We start from the raw sequence: 10,606 nt of genomic DNA on the forward strand, positions 1-10,606 counted from the left end.
TGGAGCCATGTTTTGGGCCAGAGAATCGGGCCCAAAACCCAATTCTTTCAGTCCAAAAAGGCCTCTTCAGCTGCAGTTGGCTTCAACAGACGTTTTGTCCACTTATGCTCCTCTTATTGGGTCAAAGCTTGGACCATTGGAAAGCTCTTTCCGAGCCGGTCATTTTGACATAAGGTAGGCCCCATTCCGAGGTCTGAGTCCAAAGATATGGCCTTCGAAAGTTCTACTGACTTGTGTGCTGTTTCTGCCCGTGTCGACTTTTCAGCTTTTGACCGGGCTTTAGGAAGGCTTTGTCTTCTTGAATCTTGGCCTTTAATTACGAAACTACTTAGTAACCGACCTTTGCTCCTTTATCTCACTAAAGTGGCACATTTCTACACATAATGGACTTTGAAACCTGAAATGCATAAAAACACGTAATCAGTGTTAACTCTTAATTATTACTCACATAATTGGTCTAAAAATATGATCATATTCTGAGGGGTTAAAACTACAGTTTTGGGCTCTTATCAAACCACCCCAAACAGCATTTTGCTTGTCCTCAAGCAAAGATGAGAAATTAGAATAAGTGACCAAAAATAGAGTTTTATCTACTCGTTTACTGAGTCGCGATTGCATTGACCATATCGCAACAAGGCCTTAAACCACTAGGAATTCCCTAGTGGACGAGTTATAGCCTCGTGAGAGTTTTCCAGTGAAGGTACTCACAAACTTCAACTATACTACAACGACTAAGAAATAAAACTATTGTTTTCCTCATTCATGTCCCAACTATCTATACATCTCACTAGCAAATGAATAAGAATAGCCAAGTCAAAAACCTAAGCTAATATATGCATAATAATCAATCATCTATGATACGAATATAAGTACTATGAGTAATACCATGAAATGCCTAGCAGGTTCGTTTGTGAAAACTCGGAATAGCATCCTTAAGTAGGTCCTCACATAAATGTCAAGACGAAAACCACTCTGATTTTTCCACTCAAGTTTCGCTACTCCAGTGTGTAGTGGGCACTCTTTACCTTACAATCTCAATGACAACAAGGAAGCCGGAGTCGATCAAACACATCTGCCACTTACTATCACACTAACCTATTTCTAATTGAGCTAGAGGTCTATATTAGGTGTTGCAGGGATTAGGAGATGGTTTAAGAAGGAAGGAAATGGATATTCAAAAGGACAAGTCTGAGATAGTAGAGTCTTCATATTATGTAACTTAGAGAAAACCTTGTTATTTACTTTTGCTTCTACACTTTGTTTTTTTTTTTTTTTTTTTTTGGATGAAAACTCCTTTTCTTTATTTTCTGAAGCAATCAACTAACTTTTGTTTACACCGGTTTTTCTCTTCTTCTTTCTTCCTCATTCTATTCTCAGACTTATTCTAGATTGGGTAGGTTGATTTTTATTATTTTTTTATTATTTTTGTTTTGTTTTTGTAATAGGGTAAAGGATTTGTGGGTTATGAAAGGCTAAAGAAAGGCTCAGAGGGGCGACTAGCGGAAAATAATTCATAGGTTTGAATTTCTGGCTATATCGATCCAAAGAGGGCCTAAATTCTCGCTTAGGATATGGCATAGTGATCAAGCAAGTGGACGTGTGATTTCTCTATCCGGATTTTACTTCTCCCTTGTGTCATTTCTCAAATGTTTCGCTCATATAAGGCTTTAGGCTATATTCTCACAGGATTTGTAGAATAAGTACTCTAGCCTAGATTTCAGAAACTTACTGCTAACAATCATAGATACTCATGTAATATATTTATAGATAGATGCAAAGATTATTACCTAGATGTTAACCTAAGTTTCTAACAATTATTCTGATGCAAAAGCTACGTGAGACTTCTAGATTGTTAAGAGCATAGAGAAAGAAAACAATACCAATATTCCTAAGTGTATAGCATAAACTTATTTATTTATATTTTTTAAAATTTTTGAAACTTTAACTAGAAAACAAATGCATATTATACATATCTATATCCTAACAGATGCCTTAATTACACGTGTTTCTATAAAGCCCCAAACAAGAAGCATGCTTTGTCCTCAAAGTATTGTAAATAAAGAGGGTAGGAAAAATACCATTGAAACGTGTGAAATTCAGGAACATCTACAAAACAAAGTTAGAACGCATACTAATATAGGAAATAAAACTGACGAACTCTATAAGAGTTCCACCCATTATGGGGTTAACCGAATTAAATTGCTTGGGACATAAACAGACACTTAACAAAACTAAAAACTTACCTTATCTCCCGCTTAAACATCTTCCTCCTCGTTAATGAGACGAGGTTCCTTCGCATCCTGCCAGTCCATTATAATTTGCCACGCTTGCTGCCATTTATCATCTACTAATGCTAACATGTTAAGTGTTATTATGTCTGATGGGATGCACGGGGCGACCAATTGAGGCTGCACCTGCCATCCCGGCCAAGTCATTATTCGCAATGAGCGAACCACCCAATTAGTGGGTCTCATGACTTCAACCCTTTTCCAATCTGTGAATTGTGCACAGAATACAGGTAAACAACTACGCATGATGCGGCTTACCAACACAGGCATAAGAAGATACTTACGCCTCATGGTTTGGGCTCTCTTAAGACTAGCGACTAAAACTTGGGGAATGTCATATCGGCGACGCCCCTCATTCTAAAAGCGAGGAAAATCTCACCAAAGAATACCGTTTGCGAAATGAACTGCCATTCCCCAAAATATTCATCGATGAATAACATGGTGGTGCCTACGTTTAGGGAAAGGCTACCAAGGGGCAATGCTATATCGCCCACGGTCCATTACTCGAAATACCCCTCCCCATAATACTCATGGAAATATGTATAATCATAAAGATATCGTTATCGGGTCATATATGCCCATGTGTGAACAGGATCGGTATTGGTAATCCCCAAACTAAAGCGACCATATTTTTATCGAATTGATGTGTCGTGTCTTCGACTCACGACGGAGAATTCTTGTTCTCCATCCCGATTACAATAGAATTTAACATGGTCGTAGAAATAAGCGAAAGTTTGTGGTGAATATGAATCGTCATCACTTACCGGTAGATGGCGCTTCCATCCTAACTCGAGGATCCCGGTCCGGAACCAATGTCCATAGGTCTCGGTGCCCAACACATCTTGAAAAGATCTGCTCGTATGACTATAGGAGATGTCATCTTAACTACTCTTTGAACAGTTCCAAAAAATCCTGGACTGACCCTCTGAAAATTGGAATTTCCCCGCGTTAAGCATCGGCGTATGTGGTGCGCTTATATAGAGGGGTCGCTCGTGGGTTGTAGAATTTATAGTGTTTTGGGCGCAGGTCTCGCTCTGACTAAAATTTGGGAAAGTGTATAGGGCGTAGGCGCGCTCGGACGTGCTGAAACAGAAATTTGGAAGAAAAAGAAGGAAAAGCTTGGAATGAAAGGTGCGGGATAATGGTGGGGTATAGTGTGGTTTGTTAGTGTAGAATGAAGGGAGTTTAAATAGGTTTTGAGCTTCCAAAACGAATTGGCAAGTTCCCAAATTGTGTTAAGGCAATTTCCAGAAATAGAAAAATTCCAAACCCAAAAACGGAAACAAACCATTTTCATGATTTTCTAAAAATCCTGGTATCTTTCTTAATGGATTTAGAATAGTAACTTCTAAACTCTCCTACATTTCATGCTACCACCACACAAATCATAGATATGCTGATATCGGCCAAATTATCAACCTTTCCTTCAAGACTACTTTACCGCGGATGATCATATAACGAATTATGCTCGGTATAAATATTACCACCCCCAAACAAGTCGGGAAGGTGGGATTAATGATAAAAACAAGCAGTACTCGAAATTAACCAATTATATTAAATTTAAAATTTAAATCCAAACAACATAAAACAAACACATTAATATTTAAATTTAAGTACTTAATTAAAATTCAACTAATAAAACAATCAAAACCATGAAATAACAGCGAACACAACTGAGGTGAACACCTAGTTGTGTGATGAAGATGGACCCTGAGATGGAGATTGGCCCTGGGATGGAGAATGGTTTGAACCATCTGTCCTTCGGCGACGACGCTCATGCCTGTCGGACTCGGCTGAAACAGAGTCCTCCACGGGTGGCATGCGTCGTAGCATCTCTATTCGGAACAAGCGCTGTGCTTCCATCTCAGTCCGGAGTACTGCATACTGGGCTTGTTGATGCTGGTGGATAGTCTCCATGTTAGACAGGATATCGTCCTGAACTCCTTCGAGCATTTCAAGTCTCGTCTGAAGGTTCGTTTGCTTCTTTCGAATTACAATCTGTCTATCTCGGATATCTTCACAAATACCATAAACGCAACGCAAGGCAGTTTGCAATACTTGCATGCGTTCTAAATTAGAACTACATTTATCTAATGCATCGTCATCCAGACATGTCATATCCTCCCTTTCATCCTCCGACTCATCCATTTTTTCTTCAGACAACGGCCAAGTCTCTTGGATGCAATCCGTATAGATACTTGCATTAGAATGCAATTTGATCTTAATAGGAGCAGATCTTGCGACAGCTCTAAAGGAGAGCATGATCTTAGTGATCAATACGGGAAGAGGTGCCAAGTTCTTCCCCACTCCTCGAATCACATTAAACATTAAATCAAGGATGTAGAAATTATACTTATTTGTTTGCAAAATCCGAGAACGCGTCATACATTGCGGGCCGATATCAATCGACTTTGTCTTTCCCGGGGACGTTCCTACCAATCCACCGAGCTCTGACCCGGTTGATTGGTTCTCAAGGTCAATCGGCGGACGCAATGAGATGTCGGATTGTATTCACCCTCCACGACAGTATCCTTCATCAAAGCAGGAACTCCAGTATACTAGGATTCCTGAATTGTCGTTACCAGGTTGCTTTCAAGCGTAATTCCTAACAGTTCAGCCAACAATTGTCACGTTACTTCTCTCCTCGTTCCTGCTACCTTTATGAAAATCCTATCCCCCTCCAATTCTCGCTTCTTATAAAACTGTTCTACCAAATCATGGTGATAGAACTCCTCAGTCGAGTACCACAGTCCGTTCCAATGCCTCCTAATCATCTCCGTGTCATAAAATGGCGCGAAGTTGTCGGAAGCAAAAGCGTGCTCCGACAAAATTCTTCGTCATAGTGTCATTGAAGTTTCTAAGACAACTAATGGTTTTGTAGACTGTGGGGGAGGCGAGTTTGAAGAAAAACAACTAAAACAACGGTGGTGGCGGTGGTTACTTGAATTGGTTGAGGTTGTTCGGAGTTAGGTTGGTGGTGGTAATGGTTTAAAGAAGATTATAGTTGGATTTGATTATCTTGGTGTAGGTGTAGTTAGGTTTTCTTCTCTCTCTCTATTTTTTTTTTTATTTTGGTGTTCAAGGTTTGATTTAACTTTGTAACCGGCGGGATTGAAAGGGAAAGAAAGAAACCGTGCGTTTTTTTTTTTTTTTCTGGGAAGGAAGGAGACGCACAGACGTGCGTGCGGTTTGGGCCCAAGCCCAGTTTGAATTCTGAAATTTTCCGATTTTTCGCACAATTTCAAACTCAATTTGCCGCTTCGTTACTAGCCCGATTTTGGTGAATGATTTATGGAAATGATCAGTAGAGAATTTCCAATCCAATGATCCATTAAACACTCAATTCCAACCATAGGTGACGTATAAAAGGGTGGAAAAATGCCTCGAAGTGCGTGTGTGTTGTAAGTTATGCGAACGACGGAATTCTAAGTTTAGATTACGTCAACCCAATTGAACTAACAAGTAATGGGCCTAAGCAACACCAATGGAAAGTTCGAGCAATCCAGATGGAGAGACCGATTGCCCACCCCCAAACAAATTGTTAAACACAAAATTTGTTCTAACGCGGGTCGTTTAAAGTCAAATTCCCAAGACTTGTTGGATTGTTATTTCTATGATTAAGAATTTTCTATTATTATTTATTTTCTTTATTATTTTTATTTTATTTTTATTAGTTTATTATAAGAAAAACGAAAAACAATAAATACATAATTCACCCCATAGAGGAACATGACTCAAAAACCAAGAAAACATGCAAAAGTGGAAAACGTGAATTATGTTAACTGTGGACTTAGGATCCGGTACTTACAGCCACACACTCCATAGGGAGGGCCCGGTTACCTGAATGGTGCACTTACCACTATATGAAAGGGAAAGGAAGTACACCAATGACAAAGGTCAATCCTCATAGACAGGGTCTTGTAAAAGGACTTCCTCTACATCAGGGGACAGAAGTTCGTGAAAATGTTTTAACCGTTGACCATTAACTTGAAAGGTATTGTTGTCATTTGGATTTACCAAGGTGATTGCCCCGTAAGGGGTGACTTCAGTAACCAGAAAAGGGCCAGACCAACGGGTTTTTAGTTTTCCTGGGAAAATATGTAGACGGGAGTTGTAAAGCAAGACCTTTTGACCGACCACAAACTCTTTGCGCAAGATTTGCTTATCATGAACACGTTTTATGTTAGCTTTATAATCCTTCGCGAGATCGTAAGAATCGCTACGGATTTCTTCAAGCTCATTCAATTGCAACTTGCGTTTGACACCTGCCTCATCAATATTGAAGTTAAGGCTTTTTATAGCCCACAGAGCACGGTGCTCTAATTCAACGGGAAAATGACATGGTTTCCCAAATACAAGTCTAAAGGGAGACATACCTATAGGAGTTTTGAAAGCAGTTCTATACGCCCATAAGGCATCCGATAGACGCTTCGACCAGTATTTCCTATCAGGGTTTGCAGTTGTTTCTAAAATCTTTTTCATTTCCCTATTAGAAACTTCTACTTGTCCGCTAGTTTGTGGATGATACGGAGTTGCTACTTTGTGTGTAACTCCATACTTTTTCACTATGGATGCAACAACTCTGTCGCAAAAATGCGTTCCACCATCACTAATGATGGCCTTAGGAATGCCAAACCGACAGAAAATATAGTCTTTAATAAAAAATACAACTGTCTTATGGTCATTGCTACGGCAAGCCAGGGCCTCTATCCATTTAGACACGTAGTCCACGGCAACTAGAATATAAATGAAACCGTGGGAAACAGGGAAAGGACCCATGAAATCAATGCCCCAAACGTCAAAAATTTCTACTATTAAGATTGGATTTAACGGCATCATATTACGTTTCGTGATTCGCCCAAGTTGTTGGCAAATCGAATACCGCCTTTACAATGCACTTGGGCATCCTTAAAAAGGGTAGGCCAATAAAATCCACATTGAAGCACTTTAGCGGCTGTTTTCATCCTACTAAAATGGCCACCACACTCTTTGTCATGGCAGAATGATAGAACTTCATTGTATTCCCACTGGGGAATACAACGACGAATAATCTGATCCGCACAATACTTAAAAAGGTATGGCTCATCCCAGTAGTATAACTTAACTCTGGCCAAGAACTTCTTACGTTCATTTCTTGACCAATTATAAGGCATAACATCAGCCGCTAAATAATTTACAATGTCAGCATACCATGGTGCTGAAAAAATCGCATACAGATGCTCATCAGGAAAAGAGTCCGGTATGGACTCAGAATCACTCTAATCGTCGTTTGTGAGTCTAGATAAGTGGTCGGCAACTACATTTTCGACCCCTCTTTTGTCCTTTATTTCTAATGTGAACTCTTGCAGGAGAAGGATCCATCGGATTAATCTCTGCTTAGCATCCTTCTTTGCAAGAAGGTACTTAAGGGCTGCATGGTCCGTGTAAACTAAAGTTTTAGAACCAACCAAATAAGGACGAAACTTATCTAAAGCATAAATGACAGCTAAGAATTCTTTTTCTATAGTTGAATAATTCCGTTGAGCATCGTTTAAGGTTTTACTAGCATAATAAATAACAGTGGACTTATTATCTAGTTTTTGTCCCAAGACTGCACCAACTGCATAATCACTAGCATCACACATGAGTTCGAAAGGTTTAGACCAATCGGGAGGCTTTATAATTGGTGCAGAGGTTAGAGCGGCTTTTAAAGTTTCAAAAGCTTGCTTACAGTTAAAATTAAAATCAAAGATTGCATCTTTCAAAAGCAGATTAGTTAACGGCCTAGCTATTTTCGAGAAGTCCTTAATAAACCGCCTATAAAAACCTGCATGGCCTAGAAAGGCTCTAATATCACGGACAGTCCGTGGTTTAGGTAGAGTCGCTATCTTATCTAGTTTCGCCTTATCTACTTCGATGCCATCACTAGATACAATGTGACCTAGTACTATGCCCTTTTTCACCATGAAATGACACTTTTCCCAGTTTAAAACGAGGCTCTTTTCTTCACACCGTGTCAAAACCTTAGACAGGTTAGACAAACGATCGTGAAGGAGTCTCCATAGATAGAAAAATCATCCATGAAAACTTCCATAAAGCTTCTACCATGTCACTAAATATATGAAGCATACACCACTGGAAGGTTCTAGGAGCATTACAAAGGCCAAAAGGCATTCGTTTATAGGCATACGTTCTAAAGGGACATGTGAAGGTAGTATTTTCTTGGTCATCAATATCAATAATAATCTGAAAATAGCCTGAGTAACCATCCAGAAAACAATAAAAAGCATGACCAGCTAGGCGTTCGAGTATTTGAGCTATAAAAGGTAAGGGAAAGTGATCCTTTCATGTCATAGCATTTAAAAGTCTGTAATCAATACAGATCCTCCATTTCATAGGGCCTTGTGTGACAACATAGTCACCCTTCCCGTTATGTACCATGGTAACTCCCGATTTCTTAGGAACTACATGAATGGGGCTTACCCATTCGCTATCAGAGATTGGGTATATGATACCCGCATCGAGTAATCGTAAGACTTCGTCCCTAACCACCTCTTTCATGGTTGGGTTCAAGCGACGCTGAGGTTCGCGAGAAGTCTTCGCGTTATCCTCCAAATGGATACGATGAGTGCAAATATTAGGGCCAATTCCCTTAATGTCAGCTAGGGACCAACCAATCACAGACCGATGTTCCCTAATCACCCGGATTAAACGTGTCTCTTCATTCTTAGATAACAGAGAAGATATAATTACCGGATGATTACCATCCGGATCAAGTTGAATATATTTTAACTCTAGGGGAAGGGGTTTAAGCACTGGGGTGGAAGGAAAATCAATAGATGTTTAAATTCGGGTCCCTCATTTTGCATAATGAATACTTGCTTAGGTAGCAAGTCTTCATACTCAATATGTGGAGCAACCGAAGTGTCTACAATTGGTGTGGACTCAAGGATGGTGTTGACTTCCTTTAAGTAGGAGTCATTTACAAAATCTGAAGTTCCAAAAGAAAGGAATTTGTACATATTATTTTCAAGAAACGTGTTGTTAAAATAATCTTGAGCTAAGATCTCGATCATGCTAACCTCCCCATCTATAGACGAATCTGGTAATTGTTTCATCATTTTAAAAACATTTACCTCAACTGTAAAATGGCCAAAAGATAAGGACATCTTACCATCGCGGCAATTTATAAGTGCGTTGGCAGTTGCTAAGAAGGGGCGCCCTAAGATGATCGGTACAGAGTCGTTGGCGACTTCTGTATCGAGGATAACAAAATCAGCAGGATAGTAAAAATCATGAACCTTAACAAGCACGTTTTCCACTACACCCTTAGGATACTTAATTGACCTGTCCGCTAATTGCAACGATATTTTTGTAGGTTGCATTTCCTGTAGACCTATTTGTTTATACAAGTAATACGGGAGTAAGTTAACACTTTCGCCCCGTGTCTAATAAAGCGGTCGTCGTGTAGGAATCTCCTAAGGTGCATTTTACGATAGGGATCGACCGAGGTCCTTGTACTTAACGATTCCATTATTTTCGGATAAAGTTGGGAACCGCTCGCTTAAAAAGGCGCCTTTTAGGTATGTTGGTCTTACGCCTAGTAGTGCACAACTCTTTAAGAAACTTAGCGTGGTTAGGGAGCTTTTAATAGCTTCGAGAAAAGGAAGGTTTATCGTTAGATTCTTGAAAACGTTCCTAATCTCCTCAAAGTTTGTATCCCTGGTTAGCATGGCTAACTTCGAGGAATGGTGGTTTTGCTCTATATTTAGCGTATGGCTCGACCGGATGTGTTACCTTGGCTTTCTGTTTCTTAGTTTGTTGTTTAACCGGGTACCTCTCTACGCTGGTAGGGTCTTCGTTTCTACTTCGGTATCTAGTTCGATATCCGGTGTGGAATCTTGGGGGTAACTATAGGCATAGTTACTTTGTTATCAACCACTTTTCCAGAACGGAGAGTGGTGATGGCATTCAGGTCACCTACTATTGTCGTTTCTGTACTAGTATTACCATTTACCTCAAAGGCTGTGTTTGTTGTTTTAAGGTTGGGTATGGCTTGTCCTGGAAACACGCCTTTTGGTTGGGCTTTCTCTTGGGCTAACTGTTGTATGCCCTGATTTATGGATTGTAAGATCTGTTGGTTTGATTGAGTCATTGATTGGAAAAGTTGTTGGGTAACCTGTATAAAGGCGTCTATACGATTCGGATGTGATTGTGTAGTAGTCACAGGTGGTGCGACTGGAACTATCTCAAGTTGATTATTTATGGGTGGGTTGTGATAGTTACTATTGTTAACCGGAACGATACCTCTATTGGTATTATAACTATTATAATTACCC

The sequence above is a fragment of the Coptis chinensis genome, chromosome 4, assembly GCF_015680905.1.
Source record: "Coptis chinensis isolate HL-2020 chromosome 4, ASM1568090v1, whole genome shotgun sequence".
Lineage (NCBI taxonomy): Eukaryota > Viridiplantae > Streptophyta > Magnoliopsida > Ranunculales > Ranunculaceae > Coptis > Coptis chinensis.